The sequence below is a fragment of the Helianthus annuus genome, chromosome 10 (assembly GCF_002127325.2).
Source record: "Helianthus annuus cultivar XRQ/B chromosome 10, HanXRQr2.0-SUNRISE, whole genome shotgun sequence".
NCBI lineage: Eukaryota > Viridiplantae > Streptophyta > Magnoliopsida > Asterales > Asteraceae > Helianthus > Helianthus annuus.
This window is the reverse complement of record NC_035442.2, coordinates 83,782,126-83,806,252: the sequence shown is the minus strand read 5'-3', so window position 1 is coordinate 83,806,252 and position 24,127 is coordinate 83,782,126. Positions and strand designations below refer to the sequence as shown.

The 24,127-nt window shown below is 37.8% G+C and overlaps 1 long non-coding RNA gene across 1 annotated transcript; it reads right to left on the bottom strand.

The window, feature by feature from the left end:
- Positions 1-411: 411 nt before the first annotated feature.
- Positions 412-4,015, bottom strand: LOC118483287. The gene is made up of 3 exons (XR_004870216.1): positions 3,659-4,015; positions 2,554-2,637; positions 412-604 (listed from the first exon to the last, which is right to left on the bottom strand). It is a non-coding gene; the product is annotated as an uncharacterized LOC118483287 (long non-coding RNA).
- Between the last annotated feature and the right edge of the window lie 20,112 nt (positions 4,016-24,127).

Here is a 24,127-nt window from a genome sequence, read left to right as displayed (position 1 = left end):
AATGACGTTCTTATTGATGAAGAAACCAATAATGTGGACGGAAATGTCGAACTTTCTACTTCCCATCTGAAACGTACCTTTTGAGAGTCGTTCGTCATTTGATCATCATCTAGTATCGTTTTCAGCCTTGCTTTGTTTCTAAACTAAGACAACTAAAGTATATATCACAATTAAAACAAATGAAAAGATATTTCTTAGTACCCAAAGATTAAAAAAATAAAATAAAATAAATTTGCAGAATCATGCAAATCGGAGAACAATATTTACCTGGAATTGCTACCCTTGAACTGTTGAACATGCTAATGAGCCTGTCTATAATCCACACTCTTCTGTTGATTTTTTTTATTTATCGAAAAACAAATCGAGATGATACGCCCTAATTCGTATTTGTCAAAAGTTGCAGCGGAAATTCGTGCCATAAAATTTCTTTCATTACAAACGTCTTGACTTACTTGAAAGTTCGTTTTAAAATGTATCTTTTACAAAGATAAAATATAAGTCATGTTTACTAGTAGTACATACTTAATTATTCCCGTACAATCTATCTCGTGACTCGGTCTTCGATCTCTAATTCTTGTGATAATCCGCCCGTTATCCGTATAACCTGCACTCACCACATACATTCATAACATTAGTACACATTATATAAACAAGATTCATTTGCGTACACTTCACATTTCGTCATCTTCCAAACTTTAAGCATTTCATATGCGTATCCATTTCCTGGTGAGGCTTCAATAATGTACCTGCATTACTTTTCATTCTCAAGGTGCACCATTAATAACGTTAGCCCTCAACGTGACTAAATTATGCATACATGCGTAATTACATACGCATCTACATACGTACATATCTTCCCTACAATTTTACATACGTGTATACTCTCATACATGTCTTGTTACATACATACATATACTTCTACATACGTACGTACCTTTCCTACATCTTTACATACATGCATACGCTTGTACATATCTTTATACATACATACATGCACATTTATATACGTACAAACCTTTCCTACATCATTACATACATGCATACACTCGTACATATCTTTATACATACATGCACATCTATACATACGTACAAACCTTTCCTACATCATTACATACATGCATACACTCGTACATATCTTTACACATACATACATGCACATCTATATACGTACGAACCTTTCCTACATCATTACATACATGCATACACTCGTACATATCCTTATACATACATACATGCACATCTATATATACGTACAAACCTTTCCTACATCATTACATACATGCATACACTCGTACATGTCTTTATACATACATACATGCACATCTATATATACGTACAAACCTTTCCTACATCATTACATACATGCATACACTCGTACATATCTTTATACATACATACATGCACATCTACATTTGTTCATACCCTTCCTACGTCATTACATACATGCATACCTTTATGTATACGTGCTAGATCACGCGTACCTCTTACATAATCATACATTATTTACATGGGTCTTAGACTTAGTTTTATGGCTCATAAACATCTAAGGAACCATCAAAATCATGTTTGGAAGGTCCGCCTTAGACCACGGATGACAAACCGAAGCCTACGATACATAAAATAACTTAAATAACAAGATTTCAACTTTTGGAACTTGGGGAGGCCGTCGCCGACGCCCCTAGGGCCGTCGGCGACGGGCCTTGCATTTACCCGTAGCCCAAAAACCCGTAGACAGGAGATTAACCCGTCAGCACAAAAACTCACTTTCTGGAGCCCGTCGGCGACGCCCCCATACCCGTCGGCGACGCCCTCTAGAAACTGCAGTTTTCTGCAGTTCCGTTTCGTCGTCCGTACGCACTAAAACGCGCATAACTTTTGAACCGTTTACCCGTTTAACCTCCCGTTTCTTCCTACATGCTTGTAAATTCGCATTCTATCATATCAACTTAAAATCCTACCTCCGGAATAAGGAATTTCTTAACTTACGTGCATTCGACATATTACCCTTTTCTAACTATTTGACCCGTTCGTGCATTTATCAACATAATCTGTTTACTTAACCTCGACTCCTCCTGAACCTTTTAATATCAACGTCATTTATCATAGAGGATTAAATTCTTGGATGTCTTACCTATGTTTAATCATATTTTTGGTCAGAAGCTTACCTTGACCCGTTATGGGTATTTATGCATTAAGTAGTTTATGACATACAAAAACATACTCCACATTTTCATGCTTGACCAAAATATTATACTAATCGAGTATCTTGATTCCAAACGACTTCTAAGGTCGTTTGCCCGATATACCTATCAAGGGCATTTTAGTCAATTATGCTATATCCTTAATAACAAAGGAATTTCTTGCATGAGTAACCAATCTCACTACTTAGCTACAATTTCTTAATCACACCTGCCTAGCTTGGATCAAACTAAGATCCGTTTAATACTTTATTGACATCATACAACTCATTCCTATTTGACCTCAATTATCACATATAATTAGATTGCATATAACATTACATAACAACTAAGAAGTGATTGCGGAATCACTTACCTTGTGCATCCGTGTTCGTAGCCGCTTCCTTGTCTCCTCTTGACTCGTTAGCCTTTCATGCTTGAATCCATGCTAATGTGATTCCTATCCTTTCATGTCATCACAATCACATCAAGGTTAGCATACGTGCTCATTCATACTAACTTTCATTTCCTTCCATTCACACATTACTTGCATTTTTTATTAACCATATACCACATACATAAGGCATAGACCAAAAAGGCGTCTTGTTCCACATTCACGCAACTCAATTATCATCGCATACGACATGTAGATCATCTAGTACATAACACATTACTTCTCCACTATTATAATTTTGTCCGAAAGGCTAACCATGTTATAATTTCTCGGTTGACTTTCAGAAAGTCAACCTTCTAGCATATAACTTCTAACTTTTGAACACGCATTCATGTTGATATATTAGACCATATTAATGACATGATATTCATTTCATACACAATGTTATATGACACATACAACTACATGATCGCCTAGTCACATACTCGACATACAAGTTCCAAATGCATAAACTTGACTCACGCATATGTTCAACCCGAATTCTTATACGAGTTCTATCTAGAGCACATTCTTCAAGTTAGTAGACTACTAGTCATATCATTATCATATTCCATTCAAATATGTCAAGCCCTTTCCTACAATCTCACTTGCCAAGTTCACTTAAGCATTTCATCGAACACTTGGTGTGTGTACCACTATCTTAGCACAATGTACAACTAATTTATGCACAGTTCTTCTAAACTCATACATAACCCATCAAAACCAACTACTTATCATCATGTATCATACCAAATGAACATTAAACATAACATCATCATATTCCTATACTTACATCTAACAATAATTCGTCACACCCACATAATACATCATTCTTTCAACAAGAATTAAACATAAATGGTGATTCAAGTCATCATCCTCACCAAAACAAACGGGTTTCACATCTAGACTTCAAATTAACACAAACCATTCATAATTCATGTTCTATATGTTAATTGTAACACATACTCATGCTCAATTTCACTTAAACTCATGGATTAGAACATAACCCGCTTTACACATGATCACAAATCTTAGATTTAAGGCATACCTTATGATCCCCTCATGAAGGTGATCGTTAATCCGTGCTCCTTCTTGAATTTGGGCTTCGATTCACCCCTTTAATTTGATGATTTAGTGGAACTAGGGTTTGGAGCTCTTGAGAGCTCCTGAAGCTTCAAGAACACGCACGTATGTGTGTGTTTGTGTGTGTATTGACCTTTTAATTAGTAGTCAACTTTCATTTGTTCCACTCTAGTCCCTCGGGTTTGCCTTTTAAAACATAACTGACACTACCTTTATTAATCTTAGCTACACCTTTTAACTAGGTTCAATAGCCTAGTTATTTATCTCATGTTATGTCCTATAGGAACATACGACGATATAAACATTTGGGTTTTGGGGCGTTACACGAGACCACCAGAATAAAACATTGATGCTAAGGCAAAAAAGAGCAGTTCCCATTAAAATGGATTTTCATATTGACTCCACTCCCGTGTCTTAGTTTTAAAGGCACGCTTGAATTACCAAATTTCAACTCGTACTCCTAGCTTTAACACTAATGAATAATGAGTCATGCTTGCTTGAGTTACCCAATTTCAACTCGTACTTCTAGCTTTAACACTAATGAATAATGAGTCATGCTCAGGTTCATGAATGAAACCCATTGTTGATAAAATTTCCCCGGAATCTAAAAAGTTGTACCATAACATATCTTGGATATCCGAGAAAACCTATCTTGAATACATATTTTTAAATATAATATTAAAAAGTAAGAATATTGAATACAGGCGTAGAACAATGTTTCATTACATACAAAAAAACCTACCTGATTGAGAATAAATAGGGCAACAACCGATTGATCTGATTCATATTCAACAGGAGGATCACTTAATTGTAAAAAAGAAAGAAATAGCACGATATCAACATCACTAAGAAACGTATGGAATGCCAACACTAATGGATACTTCTTCACACATCAAGGCCTAGTTGCTTGAGCTACTTAGGAGATTATGTTATGACACACTGTCAAATGTAGAAAAATACCATTGAAATATAGATGAAAATAAGGATACTTACTGTTAGCTTTATGTACATGGCTTCTGAAGATTGAAGGCTGATGAAAAACTCATCCCTGCCTTGTTTTTTACCTGAAGGGATATACAAGTATTGATTAATCCAAAGTTGCGCAAGTAATCTTAAAATTCAAACTCTTTTGATTCTTATGTTACATCATTTCAGGCGGTGAAGCGGTCTCGATGGAAATACATTTTGTAACAAATCAAGTAGAAATATTAGTTAAACCAGAATCTTCACATTGAGGACAAGTCATTCACTATAATTTAGAGGAAAGTACACAGATGGTCCCTCTGGTTTACCAAATATTGGATTTCGTCCTTAGCTTTTCAAAAGTACACGAATGGTCCCGGTTGTTTGCACTTTGTAACGCATTTAGCCCCAAGCTTTTTCCAAAAGTAAATGGATGGTCCATGTGGTTTGCACTTCGTAACGCATTTAGTCCTTACCTTGGACCTACTAAAAGACTAAAACCTTTAGATTTGTTGGGTGGGGACCAACTAAATGTGTTACAAAGTGCAAACCACAAGGACCATACATGTACTTTTAAAAAGCTAGGGACCAAAGCCAAAATTTTGGTAAACCGCAAGGACCATCCATGTACTTTGGGCAGAATATGACTATGATCATGAACTCTAAGCGAAGTTTCTAACATGCAAAGTTATAGTTCAAATTGAGCAAAGTCATTCAATATAATTTAAGAGGAAAGTACACGGATGGTCCCTATAGTTTACCAAAATTTTGGATTTGGTCCATAGCTTTCCCAAAGTACACGAAACGGTCCCTGTGGTTTGTACTTTGAAACGCATTTAGTCCCTAGCTGTCACACCCCGAATTCCACGTGTCACCGGTGGGCCCGGTGTGGGGTACAGTGACGTAGTTGGCATCGTCATAGACAATCAACACAATATAGTAATGCACAGCGGAAGCAGAATAGATACGTTTCAACTTTAATTAAAATGACATAATAAACATCATAAGTAGTTGAAACGGATCCACAGGCGGATCAAATAAAAATAAGAATAAATTGTTCAACAGTTATTTGTCGTCCGAGCTTGCGAGACTATAGTGGACGCTCTTAGGAAACAGCCAGCCTAGTTCGTATAGTACCTGCACTTAATCTTTTGGGAAAAATACGTCAGTTTACACTGGTAAATACAAATCGACTGACTCATTTTAAAAATGATTGAAAATTGATTTAAATGCACAAGGCATAAATATTTTTATTAACTTGGGATAATTATGCAATATAAACTTGTGAACGATTTACATGTACTCGTATCTTTGGTGGCCCGGGATCTACTGTCCGGGCTAAAGATTAAATGACACACCACATTAAAGAGTTATACACGCCGGGTGTACGCCTACACCCCGTGCTCTGGTCGTGGCCATCTCGTAAGATAATGCCAAGGATATCCGGGACACGGTCAATAACCCCCCAAAGCCTAAAGTAAGACAAGACTGTTTAAACGAGTCGCACAAGCTATTCAAGACTGTACACCCATAAGGTGCAGGACTTGTGCGCCCGATCAAGCGGTATTTTAAATACCGTACCCCAAGCCCGTATAGGGAAAATAAGTCAAAATGTATTTACCTGAGCAAGTATAAGTCACAAATGATAAGTGTTGGTAGATTTTACTGGGCCTCCTAATCTGGAACAAAGGTTTATAATAACCTATTAGATTTCTAACGGGTCTTTTATTTAAGCCTTAGCTTTGACCGGTTAGTTTTAAGGACGATACGGTACAAGCGCACGATTAAGCGACAGACCGGATAGAATGTGATTTAGACCCGACAAGTTTGAATACTTGTATAATATGGGTATACTAAATACATTCTGGATTTTGAGTTAAAAATGATAACGTTTGGCCCGTTTCGGTCAATTTACGCAAACTAGTTACGTAAACCGAACCGAACGCAAAAAGGGCGTTACGGGTAGCCAAAAGAGTCAAATGCAAGTTTCCTGAGATAATATGCTTTAAATATGATATAATATCAGTAAGTTATGTTCTATATTTCCCGGAATAATTTTAAATTCAATTTATGCCTTATAAGGGCATTTTGGTCATTTGAAAGATTATAAAAGAGTCAAATTAGAAATCTGAGTTTCGGGTCTGGTTTATACAGTAAATATACTTCATTTAACATGTTATAACAGTAGGGTATGACCCATATACCAAACTTAACATTTAAAATCAAACTATGCACCGTAGGGGTATTTTAGTAATTTCACAAGGGCTAAAAATGCCAAAACTGGAAATCTGAGTTCATATACTTATACTTACTGTTATTATATGAAAATATGCTAATTACATCAGTAGGTATAAGTCTTGTATGTTTAAAATGAGTATAACGCTTACTATGCGTTAAAAACGCTTAAAATACGATTTAGAGCCGTTTCCGGGTTTTCAAAAGAAATCTGGGATTTTTATATTTCCAGAATACTTAAAATAATTTATTCAACATATAAAATCAGTAGGAAAAGGTTTCGGGTCAAAAGAGTGCATAAAACTCATTTTATGGCCTAAACGGTCAAAACCGACCTAAACCGAAATAACTAAGCGATCTAAGATACGACCAGCCAAAAATTAAATAAAAATCATCTAAAATCCCAAAATATTATATAACATCAGTGGGTAAAACGTTTTATATCAAAACGTGGCCTGAAATGGGTTATACGCGAAAAGGGCCGTTTATGTAACTTAAGAACATAGTTTTACGCTAATGGCCATAACTCAAAATCTGGACCACCAACTGATCCGAAATTTTCGGTGCAAATTTATATATTAGAAATAAAGATTTCTACTCTTTCACTTTTCCAAAAATCACGTTTTATCTCAAAAAGGGCAAAATAGTCAACTTTTAAGCATAATCGGAAACATGCAAATGAATCGGCTAAGCATAGACACAAACAACAAAAATTCCAGAGAGTTTTACCGAAATAAAAATGGTCAAAAATACTCTCCAATACAGATCTCAAACATGCATGTACGAATCCGAATCGATAGTCTACGAAATAGTCGTTTTACAAGACTTTCGGTTCCGATTCGTATCTATACTAAAGATTTGTCGAGTTTATTATGATAAAACATATTCTTACATGTATTATAAGTTGTTTATGATGATCAAACAGATTGCGTGTCCTTTACATTACCATTCAAACTTATTTTTGCAAAAACAACTTCTGTTGACTTTTTAGAAACAAGTTTGACTCGACAATTAGCATGCATATAGTGGGAATCAGAGAATACCCTTTTGAGGGTTTGTTTCCCACATAAATACCAACATATATGTGGTTTCAATTTGAGAAATGACTGAGTAAAACTCGTATAATCAGAAAGTCAAAGTATAAGAACAACAGTTTGACTTTTTGCAATTAATCTATGCTAGAACGAATTATAGGATGATATAAAAGATTACCAAGGTCCTAATGAAGTCTAGCAAACACTTGGAGTCGGCCTTGATGTCCAGAAATGCTCCAGAAAGTCTTGAGAGAGTTCTTGAGAGTTGAGAGCTCTTTGTTCACAATTGCAAGTGCCAAGGAAATGAGTTTTGATCTGATTTAAAGATGAAATCAGAGGTTTGAGAGAGGTTACTGTTACCATAGGCATGCATGAGGTTTTATTGGAGCAAAGGGAGGTGGCTATAGCTGGTATACACTTCAAATTCGGACCAAATATGCAAAATTCGCGAATTTCTGATGCTGGGGGGTTCACGCGGCCCGCCTAAGGATTCCCAGGTGGGTCGCCTGGGGTCTGCAGGCCCAAAAATGTTTCAAACTTGGCAGCTTTGGTCCCTGGTCTTGCACGCGATGTTTCGGCTGCTTATTTTGACTCGTAAACCCCCAAACTTGGTTTTTAAGAACCTTGGGACATTTACCAACATGGTAATGTCCTCGGATAACTTTGCGCTCAACCGAAAAGCCATGAAATTCGACGTTGACGCTTTTAACCCCTCAAGTACGGTTTTGGCCATAACTTTCTCATACGTTGACGAAACTTCATGAAATTTTAACCACATATTCTAGTGAGTATATTTTAGCATTATAAAGCTTCGGGTCTGCCAAAAGTTCACTCAGAGGTATAAATTAAACATGTTGACACTTTTGGCTCCTATAGTTTGCAATTCCTCACTTTTGTGCAATTTCCGCGTCGTATGATCCATGGACCACCCGTTTAAGGTTATGAACATTATGTAGGGTTATCATAGAGTCTATTTATCCATTGTTGACACTTTGGACCCTTACGTTCCATAGTTTTCACCGTTTGTCACTTTTAGTCCCTCTAAAGTATATTTTCACATACCGGAACCTTATGACACGTGTCAAGACATTATTGGACGAAATTTTTCGAGGTGTTACACTAGCTTTTTTCAAAAGTACATGGATGGTCCATGCGGTTAGCGCTTTGTAATGCATTTAGTCCCTAACTTGGACCTGGTAAAACCTTTAGATTTGTCGGGTGGAGAATAAATGTGTTACAAAGTACAAACCACAGGGACCACACGTGTACTTTTAGAAAGCTGGGGACCAAATCCAAAATTTTTGGTAAACCACAGGGACCATCCATGTACTTTTTGACATTCATGAAACAGAAAACTTTTTAGTAAATAGCAGACTGCGTCGACAGTGACAACCAGCAACAAAGCGGAATATACACGGAAATAAGTCCAAGGAGTTGCAGAAGGAGAAGCGTTCAAACGTTCAAGGCGATCCCTGGCTATTGCTTGAAACATCTGTAGAAGTAAAAATAAAAATAAAAATAAAATAAAAATAGAAACCATAAAGCTTTCCAAGTATTCACATCTCCACAAATAACTCTAAAACGGTGCTGTATTAAATGATAATAATGATAATGATAATGATAATGATAATGATAATGATAATGATAATGATAATGATAATGATAATGATAATGATAATGATAATGATAATGATAATGATAATGATAATGATAATGATAATGATAATGATAATGATAATGATAATGATAATGATAATGATAATGATAATAATAATAATAATAATAATAATAATAATAATAATAATAATAATAATAATAATAATAATAATAATACCTTTAAAGAGCATAAGACAGTCAGCCATGTTGACCACAGTCCTGCTTGAACTATTGTTGGTGGGATTACCAACGGAAGAAATGTTCCCAGTGATGACATCATCAATAGTATTAGTAAATCAGCAATTGGAGATTAATTATTAGTATATTAAGTTAACATAAGTTCTGGATAACATAGTTGGCCAAATAGTCGAATTGATCATAGCAAGCAACGTAAACACATCATATATATATATATATATATGAAGCTAAATATCAAAACCACGATCTAATTCATAAGAAGCTACTGCGTACCTTGTAGATAACATAATTAACTAACCGCTCCACCAATTTCCGCGATTCAGCCGCTTGCAGCTCAACAAAAAATAGTGTCTGCAGGAAGAAATGTTTAATCAAAGAAAGACCAGTATACAATATGTAACGAAGAGAACAATTATTCGGTTAGTTTGTCGGTTTTCGGTTCGGTTAAATACCAAAACCAAACTTGGGCTAAAAACTTTGCTTAGAATACATGTAATGGAGGTATATAAATACATGAGATAGATGTATAAATAAATGAAATACATGAAAGGGAGGTATAAAAGCTAGAAATATATGACAATACAAATGGTTCGTTTTAATTTCAGTTAACCAAGGGTACAAAAAAGACAATAACCAATTTTCGGTTAATTCCGTTTTTGGTTAATCGGTTTTCGGTTCGGTTTCGGTTAACGGTTCGGTTATTGCTCACTCCATGACTTCTCTAGACACTACTTAAATTCAATGGCTATGAAGAAATAAATGCATGCACGTATCTACTTGTATTAATGCATATATAAGACACAAAAAATCTGAATACCTTAAGAGACAAGATGACCAGCATAAAAACGTTAAGAACAAAATTGACCACCAATGCAAAAGTGGTATAAGAACCCAACAATAAATCCAGTATGCGATTGGCAACCCCAGGGTGAAGAAGATCTTCACCCATCAAACCATCAGACTTTAGTTTCACATACGAAAGCTCTGACCAGTATCGGAGGCCGATAAAGCTCAATACGGTACAGACTGCTGAAACGGCTAAATAGCCCACACCCATGGGATACAAGGAAAACTTCATCGAGACAACAGTAGTTCGAGGATTTCATGAGATAAAAAAATACATGATCCCCCTTTTGCCCGCTGAACTGGTCACTATGAAAAAATTATGGAGAAGCCCACAAACTATAAGTTAGTTTGTACACCTCCCATAAGGGACCCTTCAGAGTAGCTCCCAAGATCAGATCTCAGTATATGTGACCTGCATCAGACGTTTTGATATTAGTAACTGATACATCAGATCTCACTATAAGCATGTTTCCCAAAACGTGCTTTGGAAAGCAAACAGAACATCTATGCATCTATAACTATCATACCACTTATGATCTAAATAAACAAAGCCCGATGATAACCAATGAAAGTAGCTGAAAAAACATACTTCTAGTAAGCATCGTGATATTCTAAATGATTAGCTTCGGATACTCTTTACCGCATGACTAAAAGCTATACTAACTCAAATTGAGTCCAATGTGGACCAGCGTCTCAGCAGTTGTGTTACTGGTCTTATACTCTTATTAGATTATATTTTTTACTTATGAAAGATACTGCATATGAACATATCCCATTTAGCCATGGTCCTCTATATGGTCGAGATGTTTATGGCCACCTAACATCTAATTCTCTTCGGTGCACAAACCTACACTGCTACACAATTCACCTAATCTTCTCCATAATTGTTAAAGGCGAATAGCGACAAATAGCGATAAGGTACCTATATGCTACATAGCGAATAGCGATCAATAACGGGCGGCTATTTTATAATTAGCGATACACTGAAAAAAAAAAGTTTAAAAAATATATGTATATTATATCAAAACGCCCTGTTATATACGCTATTTTACATGTATATTTAAAAAAATACTTAAAATCCAGCTATTTTATAGCTGTATTTAATTTATATTATATGAAGAAACAAATTGTCGCTATTATCGCTATCTATCGCTACAACCCTAATAGCGAGCCTAGACCTATACGCTACGTAGCGCGCTATAGCGATCGCTACGCTCGCTATTGACAACTATGATCTTCTCACGTCATCCTCGTCTATTAATAAGAAGCACGAAGATAAAGATCATTTTAACGAATTATACTTTACGAAAATGAAACACAGAGTCCATCAGGCAAAATAGGAATTGTAGTACTTGATTAAGTAGGTCAAATCTCGACGAAAACTACCAGTCTTCCAGTAATGATATTCGCATAATACTACAAATACACATCGAGTTAACAACGCGAAGCTCACCTATCTCAAACCTCACCAACACAATCCACTGCATGATCAAAACAAAAACAAAAGATGCCACTAACTTTCAATACGACCAGCCAAAAATTAAATAAAAATCATCTAAAATCCCAAAATATTATATAACATCAGTGGGTAAAACGTTTTATATCAAAACGTGGCCTGAAATGGGTTATACGCGAAAAGGGCCGTTTATGTAACTTAAGAACATAGTTTTACGCTAATGGCCATAACTCAAAATCTGGACCACCAACTGATCCGAAATTTTCGGTGCAAATTTATATATTAGAAATAAAGATTTCTACTCTTTCACTTTTCCAAAAATCACGTTTTATCTCAAAAAGGGCAAAATAGTCAACTTTTAAGCATAATCGGAAACATGCAAATGAATCGGCTAAGCATAGACACAAACAACAAAAATTCCAGAGAGTTTTACCGAAATAAAAATGGTCAAAAATACTCTCCAATACAGATCTCAAACATGCATGTACGAATCCGAATCGATAGTCTACGAAATAGTCGTTTTACAAGACTTTCGGTTCCGATTCGTATCTATACTAAAGATTTGTCGAGTTTATTATGATAAAACATATTCTTACATGTATTATAAGTTGTTTATGATGATCAAACAGATTGCGTGTCCTTTACATTACCATTCAAACTTATTTTTGCAAAAACAACTTCTGTTGACTTTTTAGAAACAAGTTTGACTCGACAATTAGCATGCATATAGTGGGAATCAGAGAATACCCTTTTGAGGGTTTGTTTCCCACATAAATACCAACATATATGTGGTTTCAATTTGAGAAATGACTGAGTAAAACTCGTATAATCAGAAAGTCAAAGTATAAGAACAACAGTTTGACTTTTTGCAATTAATCTATGCTAGAACGAATTATAGGATGATATAAAAGATTACCAAGGTCCTAATGAAGTCTAGCAAACACTTGGAGTCGGCCTTGATGTCCAGAAATGCTCCAGAAAGTCTTGAGAGAGTTCTTGAGAGTTGAGAGCTCTTTGTTCACAATTGCAAGTGCCAAGGAAATGAGTTTTGATCTGATTTAAAGATGAAATCAGAGGTTTGAGAGAGGTTACTTTTACCATAGGCATGCATGAGGTTTTATTGGAGCAAAGGGAGGTGGCTATAGCTGGTATACACTTCAAATTCGGACCAAATATGCAAAATTCGCGAATTTCTGATGCTGGGGGGTTCACGCGGCCCGCCTAAGGATTCCCAGGTGGGTCGCCTGGGGTCTGCAGGCCCAAAAATGTTTCAAACTTGGCAGCTTTGGTCCCTGGTCTTGCACGCGATGTTTCGGCTGCTTATTTTGACTCGTAAACCCCCAAACTTGGTTTTTAAGAACCTTGGGACATTTACCAACATGGTAATGTCCTCGGATAACTTTGCGCTCAACCGAAAAGCCATGAAATTCGACGTTGACGCTTTTAACCCCTCAAGTACGGTTTTGGCCATAACTTTCTCATACGTTGACGAAACTTCATGAAATTTTAACCACATATTCTAGTGAGTATATTTTAGCATTATAAAGCTTCGGGTCTGCCAAAAGTTCACTCAGAGGTATAAATTAAACATGTTGACACTTTTGGCCCCTATAGTTTGCAATTCCTCACTTTTGTGCAATTTTCGCGTCGTATGATCCATGGACCACCCGTTTAAGGTTATGAACATTATGTAGGGTTATCATAGAGTCTATTTATCCATTGTTGACACTTTGGACCCTTACGTTCCATAGTTTTCACCGTTTGTCACTTTTAGTCCCTCTAAAGTATATTTTCACATACCGGAACCTTATGACACGTGTCAAGACATTATTGGATGAAATTTTTCGAGGTGTTACATCCTCACCCCCTTAAAAGAAATCTCGTCCCCGAGATTTACTGAAACAAATGAGGGTATTTCTCTTGCATCGTGGATTCCACTTCCCACGTGTATTCGGGACCTCTACGGGCATCCCATTTGACCTTAACAATAGGCACGTGCTTCCTTCGAAGCTTTTTCACCTGTCGATCCTCAATCGACAAAGGTTTTTCCACAAACTTCAGACTCTCATCTATGTGTATATCTGTATGCGGTATAACCAGTGATTCGTCAGCGAAACACTTCTTCAAATTACAGATGTGGAACACATTGTGAATAGCACTAAGCTCTTCAGGCAAGTTTAACTTGTAAGCGACTGACCCGACACGTTCGATAATCTCGAAAGGTCCTATATATCTCGGGCTCAGCTTGCCTTTCTTTCCAAATCGCATCACACCCTTCCAGGGCGATACTTTAAGCAATACTTTATCACCTACATCGAAGTGAAAGTCTTTGCGCTTAGGATCCGCATAACTTTTCTGCCTATCCCTGGCAGCTTTCAAACGATCGCGTATCTGCACGATCTTGTCCGTCGTTTCAAAAACGATATCTGGTCCTGACAGTTGGACATCTCCAACTTCTGCCCAACAAATGGGCGATCTACACTTTCTACCGTATAGGGCCTCAAAAGGCGCAGCCTTTATGCTGGAATGGTAGCTATTGTTGTAGGAGAATTCAATTAGCGGTAGGTTCTTATCCCAACTACCACCCAAGTCGATCGCACATGCACGAAGCATGTCTTCCAAAGTTTGAATAGTACGCTCACTCTGACCATCAGTCTGAGGATGATAAGCCGTACTAAAATTCAAACGAGTGCCCAACGATTGTTGGAAACTCTTCCAAAAATGCGATGTATATCTAGTATCTCTATCGGAGATAATAGATATAGGTATACCATGTAGCGCTACTATCTTATCGACGTATAATTGAGCTAACATATCGGAGCTATACGTCTCCTTGATGGGTAGAAAATGAGCTGACTTAGTCAGTCTATCTACTATGACCCATATGGTATCATTTCCCTTTTTCGTCTTCGGCAACTTGGTGATGAAATCCATTGTCACCATTTCCCATTTCCATTTGGGAATTTCAGGTTGTTGAAGCAAACCTGACGGCTTCTGATGCTCAGCTTTGACTTGCGCACAAGTCAAACATTTTGCTACATGTTCAGCTACTGACTTTTTCAAACCAATCCACCAGTAGTTTGCTTTCAAATCCTGGTACATCTTATCAGCTCCAGGATGAACGGAATATTTAGAACTGTGGGCTTCCTGGAGGATAACATCCCGAAGTCCTCCATAGACTGGAACCCATATTCGTCCGTTTAGTCGTAGCATTCCATCTTTGTCGTAGGATAACTGCTCCTCAGTTACTCCTAACTTTTCTGCAGGATAGTTAGCTTCCAACACAGCTTCCTTCTGTGCAGCTAACACCCTTTCATTCAAATTATTTCTTATTTCAATGCGCTTGGCATTGATTCTGATTGGTTTCACCCTTTCCTTTCTGCTTAAGGCGTCGGCAACTACATTTGCCTTGCCTGGATGGTATCTTATCTCGCAGTCATAATCATTTAAAGTTTCCATCCATCGCCTTTGACGCATGTTCAATTCCTTCTGATTGAACAAGTGTTGAAGACTCTTGTGATCTGAATATATTATACACTTGGTTCCGTACAAGTAATGTCTCCATAGTTTCAAAGCAAACACAACAGCACCCAATTCCAGATCGTGGGTGGTGTAGTTCTTCTCGTGCACTTTTAGCTGGCGAGAAGCGTAGGCAATGACTTTGCCTCTCTGCATGAGCACACAGCCCATACCAGTGTGAGATGCATCGCAATACACTATGAAATCTTCTATGCCATCGGGCAGTGTCAACACTGGCGCGTTGCTCAACTTTTTCTTCAGGATATCGAAGGATTCCTGCTGCTTAGGGCCCCAATCGAACTTAATCTTCTTTCGAGTCAACGAAGTTAGCGGCGCAGCAATCCTTGAAAAGTTCTCGATAAATCGCCTATAATATCCTGCCAATCCGAGGAAACTGCGAATCTCGGTAGGAGTCTTCGGCTCCTGCCAGTTCATGACTGCTTCTACTTTAGCGGGATCTACTTGGATACCACGCTCACTTACTACATGTCCAAGGAATTGGACTTCTCGAAGCCAAAATTCACACTTCGAAAATTTGGCATAAAGCTTCTCTTGATGCAGAAGTTTGAGAATACAACGAAGGTGTTTCTCATGGTCAGCTTGGCTCTTCGAGTAGATAAGAATGTCATCAATAAAGACGATGACGAATTTATCTAGATAAGGCTTGCAGACGTGATTCATGAGATCCATGAATGCGGCTGGTGCATTGGTGAGCCCAAAAGGCATCACTAGGAACTCGTAATGTCCATAACGAGTCCTAAACGCGGTCTTGTGCACATCTTCATCCTTGACTTTTAACTGATGATAACCTGACCTCAGGTCAATCTTGGAGAAATAGCTTGCCCCTTGCAATTGATGTGGATTTAGGGTTTAGAACATTTAAATACCCGGGTCATATACGGATCCCGTCTCTACCCATATAAAGAAAAAAAAAACCCGATTTTTTCCCGCCAAAAAGCAAAATTCAGTGCCCTCATAGCTTGACACATCAGCAAAATTTAACACATTTATTATATATAATAGATTTTAGGTTCGCCCACCTAACGTGATAAAAACAGTAGTAATGTGCACAATACCCCACATACTGGCTGTAATTTGGTGATTACATAAACTTAATCACTGTAATTTATAATTCTGAAAATAATTTGGAGTATTGTAAAACAGTTGATAAAAAGAGAATGACTCACAAACTGTGAGAAAAGAGAATGACTCACATTGCAGATTTAACACGGACAGAATATGGATTAGCCTTGTTAACCTAATTTAATAATAATGCACACAAAACTGGGTTAGTGATCAATACAGCAGTTACGATAACTCACGAGATCAAATTCTCACAACGAACGACAAAGTGTAATACTTAAACATCCATCGATTTAACGACGAACGACAAAGTATAACCCGATGTGGGCGGCACTTAAACATCCATTGGATATATTGATCAGTCGGAAAATGAATCGTAATAGCGATCGAGTTATTACCCTGTTTTGCGGCAGCACTTCGATACTAGTGTGTGTTTTGGACTGTTTCTGCTTATAACGTACTCTACACAACGAATTTCTTCGTCGAATGAACAACAGAAAGCAAGTCCCAATGTCTGCTATTTATACTAATTTTTGGACAGGCTTACGAACCGTATGGCATTTCCCTTACGGTCCGTAAGGGGTGCAGTCTAATTACATAGGCTAGCTGGGTTCGGGACTAGCTTGCATGACTCAACTCTTTTCTTAATTTCAATTGTGACAACGTATTTAATAGATAAATATCAACTAGGGTTTACCCCCCCCCCCCCTGAGTTTTAGGGGTCCTGATCCTAATTCCGATTGTTCTGGAAATTTTAGGGTTAGTGCAAAATTACTTGGGTGTCTCAATTAGGGTTTTCTTATTGTCTAATTACCATCCTAATTATGGATTTTAATGAGAGTTGTTACAGTATATCAAAAATATACTTTTGTTATTAAAATAATAGATTTGGTAGTATATCACAAATATACTTTGGTTTTGTAAATAGCATCTCAAACTATGCTTTGGTTTTGAAAATAACATATCAACTATGCTTTGGTTTTGAAAATAACATATCAACTATGCTTTAGTTTTGAAAATAACATATCAACTATGCTTTTTTTTGAAAATACCATATCAACTATGCTTTGGTTTTGAAAATAACATATCAACTATGCTTTGGTTTTGAAAATAGCATATCAACTATGCTTTGGTAAATAACAAGGTTAGTAGTATATTAAAATACATGTTGGATTTTGTACATAGTATATCAAAATTATACTTTGGTAAATAATATAACATTTGGGAGTACATCAAACTGTACCTTGGTAGTATATCAAAATATACAAAGAAAACGTGATTTAGTATTCATTCAAACCTTAGTGCATCAAACTACACTTTAGAGACTATAGAAATACCACAAAGGCAATTTCTATTTGGTTAAAATTTGGTTTCTAACATTCCATACAACAGGAATGGGGTGTCTAGTCCTATAGCACCATATCCTACTACCAATCGGCTTGATGAATGAATAAAATAACTACAATCCAACAATTAGTTTTATAATCTTTGAAACTTAGTGTTTAGACCATAGATAACCATTCAATTTGTCAAAAGATAAGTACTAGCATGTATAATCATGTGAAAATAACAAATAGGCACACATGTTTCACCCTAAAACATTTGAAAACAGTAAAAGAGGGGACTATGTACTCACTTGAGATTGAAGGTATGCTCGATTAAGTGTCCTAAGAAGCTCGGAAATCAAGGGATCAAGTGGTACCTAGTAATCGGATTGCTAATTCAAATAATCGACACCTAAATCGGAAGATCGGATAGAATGAGGTCTTGTAAACCAAATGAGTGTTGGAACTCATGTGATATGGTTTAACAAAGCCTACATTCTAAAACGGAACCTATCCTAAGTGCTTACGACCCGTTACAATCCATTAAGGTAGCTTACGCTACTTTAACGTGTCGTTCGCGCGAAAGCGCGTTCGAGACCTCTAACTAGTCCTATGACAAGTATTATATGCCTAAACATGTTTAAATATGTTGCATAATCAGTTAAGTGACAAAATTTTAAGTTACATATGCTTAAAATCCAATTATGCATGAAAAGGGCGTTTTGGTCATTTACCTAAGGCATATAAACTACCTATCATACAACTACCTAAACTTTGTGACCATAAGGTATAACCTCGGAAGGTTATTCCCTATATAACTATGGTCACTAAACATGCTTGGTCGGATCCTAATGATCGACCAAACGGGTCGAGTTCATGGATCGCCAAACCAAGCAGCTCAGACGCTCGCGTATTCCTATTGTGAAAGTCCGATGGGAAGGCAAACGAGGCGCAGAGTGTGATAACCGGTGATTTACGGCCCTTAATTACGTAATTAACAGGCGATTTACGCGATAATGAATAGTGTTTAAGACGAAAATTAACTTAACTAGTGTAAGGACCTTCAAAAATGTCTTTATTATACCCGTATATAAAAACCCGAACCCCTAAAACCCTAACCCCTACATGAAAAATTAAGAAAAATCAGACTTTTTGGGTTTTAGGCGGGCCGCGTAAGAGATAGTTTAGTCTTACGCGGGCCGCTTAAACTTATAACTAAACCGGATAAGTATTAAGGGTCCGGGCGGGCCGCGTACAAGCTAAACGTAAGTTAATGCGGGCCGCGCCAGCTCATAGTTATCCGGTAACGCAAACGGGCCACGTTTTGGGCCACCTGTTAAACCTAGCCCATGACTAATCAGGCCTACGCCTAGATTAGGCGGCAATGCGGGCCGCGTAAGGCCTAAGCGTAATCCCACGCGGGCCGCGTCAGGACCATTTTCAGGCTATAAATAGCCTAGCTCAGGAGCTTTCATTCCGTGTCGTTCAAATTCGTTTTCAAACGAAGCTTTACTATGAAAAATTATAATTTTCATATAGTAGCAAGGTGCTGCCACATTACCGGGTAATAACTCGATCGCTATTACGATTCGATATCCGATCGATTAAAACTATCCAACGAGTGTTTAAGTGCTGCTCGATCTGGGTTTATGCTTTGTTATTCGTCGTGATTCCAACAGGATATTTGAGCTATGCTCTGTTATTCGTTGTGAATCCGCTGGATATTAAGTATCGCACTTTGTCATTTGTTGTGAGGGTTATATCTCGTGAATTATCGTAACTGCTGTATTAGTTACTAACCTGGTTGTGGTTATTATTGTTAAACTAGGTTATTCAGCTTATCAGTAGGCTAAGTACTGGCCGTCTAAACTTGCAATGTGAGTCATTCTCTTTTTATCACTGTTTTACAATACTCCAAATTATTTTCCAAAAGTTATAATTACAGGGATTAAGTTTATGTAATCACCAAATTGCAGCCGGTATGTGGGGTATTGTGCACATTACTATTTTTATCACCTTAGTGATAGTCATCACTATTGGGGCGACGGGACCCAATAGTGGTTTGACCACAGTCACAGATACGGTCGAGTGACAAATACCTATTCTTGTAAATTTGTTTGATAAAAACATTGTAATTTCCCTGAATACTGTAATTTATAACAATGGGACTTTTTACTTAAACTGAATGATTCACTCAGTATTTCCCCGCTGACAAAATATTTTACAACATGTTTCAGGTGACCTACTTTGAATCAAGTACAAGTGCGCAGGAGCACTCAGAAGCTTAAAGTAGTGGCTCGAATTAATAAATAAACATGTTTGTAAAATAAAGAAATTATAAAATTTCTCCACTATAAATTACGGGGTTTTATCCCGAATTATAAATAAATAATACTCGGGCATTTTCAAGTTTAAAACGATCCTGATAAGACTTCCGCTGTGAAAATAAATACCACGGGATTTTCTGTCCCGCGGCTCCTGGACCGGGTCAAACCGGGCACGGGGGTCGTGACAGAAAAAGGTGGTATCAGAGCCACTGATTTAAGCCAATTAAGTATTTTAGAAATACTTAATTTATTTAATTGCCATTCTGTGATTTTTGAAACTTTAGTTTATAAAATTTTAACTTAGGATTATGTGCGTCTTCATGTGTGTTAACAGCATGAATGAAATATCCGAAGCTCTACAGAATATTTCAATCCATAGCTCAAATACGGATACCACCAATGTCACTACTGGGTACCAGGCAGATGTAGACGAACCAATGGTATTTAGTGCCCAACCTCAGGCAAAACCAAAAGTAGTGAAAAAGAGACATAGGTGGGCAGGTTGGAGGCGTGTGCGTAGGAAGAAGCCAGCAACCCAGAAAACCATGAAAAAGGACGACCCAAAAGACAAAGGAAAAGGTATAGAAATTGGAGAGAGTTCTAGACAAAATCAGGAACCCCTATCTTGGGAGGAAGAGCTAGATCATAAACTGTCGCTAGGAGATATCATTGGGCCAACCGATGAAACCCTCTTTAGTCACCCAGCAGAAGCCCTACTGCCTGTTAACCTAGAACCTGCTATTCCAGACCCTATTATGCACCCTAGACCTTTTCCAGGAACCTTAGAACAGTGGTGGTCTGCCGACTGGCAATTTCAGAATATCATGAATAGCCCCTAATACTTTTCTCCCTCAATTCGACCCGGAACCTATACCCAATCCACCTATGAGTAACGAAAATTTAGCTGAACTCCGCCACTACGGCGAGGAATTGGTGGATGCAGGAAATAGAATTCGGGAGGTAGGAGAGCAGATCTCTTGGAAATACGACGAGAGGGAACGTCGTTACTGAAAAATCAGTTAACAGGAAGTGCCGAGGGTGGTGTGGATGTAATGTATAATAGTAAAATATAAATCGTGTAAAATAGTTTTAAATAAAACTTTGTAAGATAAGCAGTGTGTATGGACGCATAGTATTAAAAATATATATATATAAAAATCGAATAGTCGCAAAGTCGACAATTTTGGCTGTACCTATTTATGTGATTAATTGTTTCCTTAATTGTAAATTAGTATTAATTACCTACTTGTTAATGTACAGAATGGGTAAACAAAAGCTCTCGGATATTTACTATCAACTAGACAGTGCCCAAAAGACTAAGAAAACCTCATTCCGACCAAACTCCTCGAGATATTCAGTAAACACTAGTGAAGGAATATTTGTCCGTAAAGCATCCTATGAAAACCCACTTACTCCCGAGAAAAGAGATTGGATTATTAGAAAAAGTCAAGAAAAAGTAGGAACGTCCAAATCAAAAGAAATAGTGATTAATAAAGAAACCGGTAAGAACCCACCGTGGGAAGACAAGTTAGATGAAAAATGGTCAGACCTTTATATGTTAGATACTACTGCTGTGAACCTTGATCCGTAATCAAGATAAGTAGTCAAACCAAAACCAATCCTGGTAAATAAATAAATACGAGGGAATAAATGCAGGATGTAGTTGTTAAATAGTAGTATGTTTTATCAGTTGTAATAAATCTATAAGATTGTGTGTTATTTTCTTAAATACAGTTTGATTGTATAATGGACTCAAGTATTTGTACTAAATAATAGTTCATAAACATTCAGATGGAACACGCCGTAAATGAACCAGTTAATGAAGCTAACCAGTCAGAACATAATAACGAGGATCACTTCCTAAATCGGCAAGATATAGAAAACATCGTTGCTCAAGGAATAGTTAATGCTATCCCGGCGATCGTCGCTGCGGTAAAAAATCCTGTTGAGCCTTCGCAAGCTCACCCTAGTAAACGTACGCACGACGATACTGCAAGTAATAGTATCAACAGAGGTGGTAATAATAACAATGGAATTCAGGCCCCGCTACCCAAAAAGATGAAAGCTGCAACACCTGGTTGCACTTACAAAGAATTCCTTGCCTGTAAACCTGTAGAATTTGCAGGCAACGAAGGGGCGACTGCGGCATTGCGTTGGTTGGAGAAAACCGAAGCAGTAATTAAAATAAGCAAATGTACCGAAGAAGACAAGGTCATGTACGCTTCGCACCTTTTCAAGGAAGAAGCATTGGAATGGTGGAACACAGTATTACAAGCCAAAGGAAGTGACATGGCTTATGCCATGAGTTGGGAGGAATTTAAACTGCTGATAGAAAGGAAGTTCTGCCCTGGATACGAGAAAGAGCAGATGGCGAATAAATTCCTAAGCCACCGAATGGTGGATGTAGATTGTCGATGTCACACCCCCAAAATCCACCTGCGGATAACACCCGCTTCGAGGGCGTGACCGACCTGGATCCAGCCACCAATTATACTGAGTATTTGAGTTGATAACAAAAGTAATACTTACTAATCATAAGCTTAGTAAATATTAAGTTCAGAGTTTAAAGTTTTAAGTTCCAAAATAGCAACAAGTAGCGGAAGCATAAGTACGGTAGTTTAAAACAAAGTTCATGATTCAAAATAAGGTAACACCCAACACAAGGGTGAACAGACACTACACGTCCCCAAGCTGCAAGCTCCTTCGTCACTGGTTTCCTGCAAAGCATGCGGTAAGGTGTCAACAATAATGCTGAGTGAGTCCACTAGTTGTCCAGTTTTAATTACCAAAAACTTTGTTTCGCCGGTTAATTTATCCGTTTATACATGCCCTGGGGAGCTACCCCAAAAGTTAGCTACTAAACTGTTTTTCCAATACCGAACACTAGGTAACCGTTGCGTATCCGCAGGATGCCCCGATGTCAATGTTCTATCATCATTGACGGATTTCTGAGTACATTAGTTCACGACCGTCCCAAACCAGGGCACGGTGTGAGGCTGGTAAACACCTAAATAGCGCTATCAACTAATAACCCGCTCGCCTAACCCGGCGACTAATCGGTATTTGTAGTAGGGACTTGAGTGATAGAGTTTCGTTTAGTGCCGTTGGTTGCAATCCGTATAAACAGTAATTAACCAAAAGGTTTCCCAATACCCGGGAAGAAAAATAAGTTTTGTTCCCAATAACTAGGGAAAGTATGTAAATGGTATCCCCTTTTACCAGGGGATAGGGTTGTTAGTCTCGTGTCCCAAACCACCGGGACGCATGCTTTTAAGTTGTGAACTCACCTTGGGTTGCTCGGTAGGTTTAGGTTACTTGTCAATCACGTTGGTCACCACGTCCTAACATGGTTACCGGTATAGGTCAGGTTCGGTGTACAAGTAATCACGTAAGAACATATACAGGCACATAACATGCATACAAGTAATAGTCATGGGTTATTGGGCCGGCCCTAACAGTAACACCGTCAAACAGAACACAGCAACACATAGTCCAGCCCAAGTTAACACAGAATGGCCCAATAACTAAAATGGACAGCCCACTCGCAACCAGCTGGTCTCGAGTCGCAACCAGGTGGTTTCGGCTTGTCACGCTGTGGTTGCGAGTCGCAACCGTGGTCTCGAGTCATCACGTTTTGGTTGCGAGTCGCAACGGCATGGTCTCGAGTCGCAATCTCGAGGTTTCGACTTGTCATGCTTTGGTTGCGAGTCGCAACCGTGTGGTTTCGAGTCGTAATGCCGTCGTTGCGAGTCGTAATCTGTCACTTTCATATACACGTGATGATGCAGATAT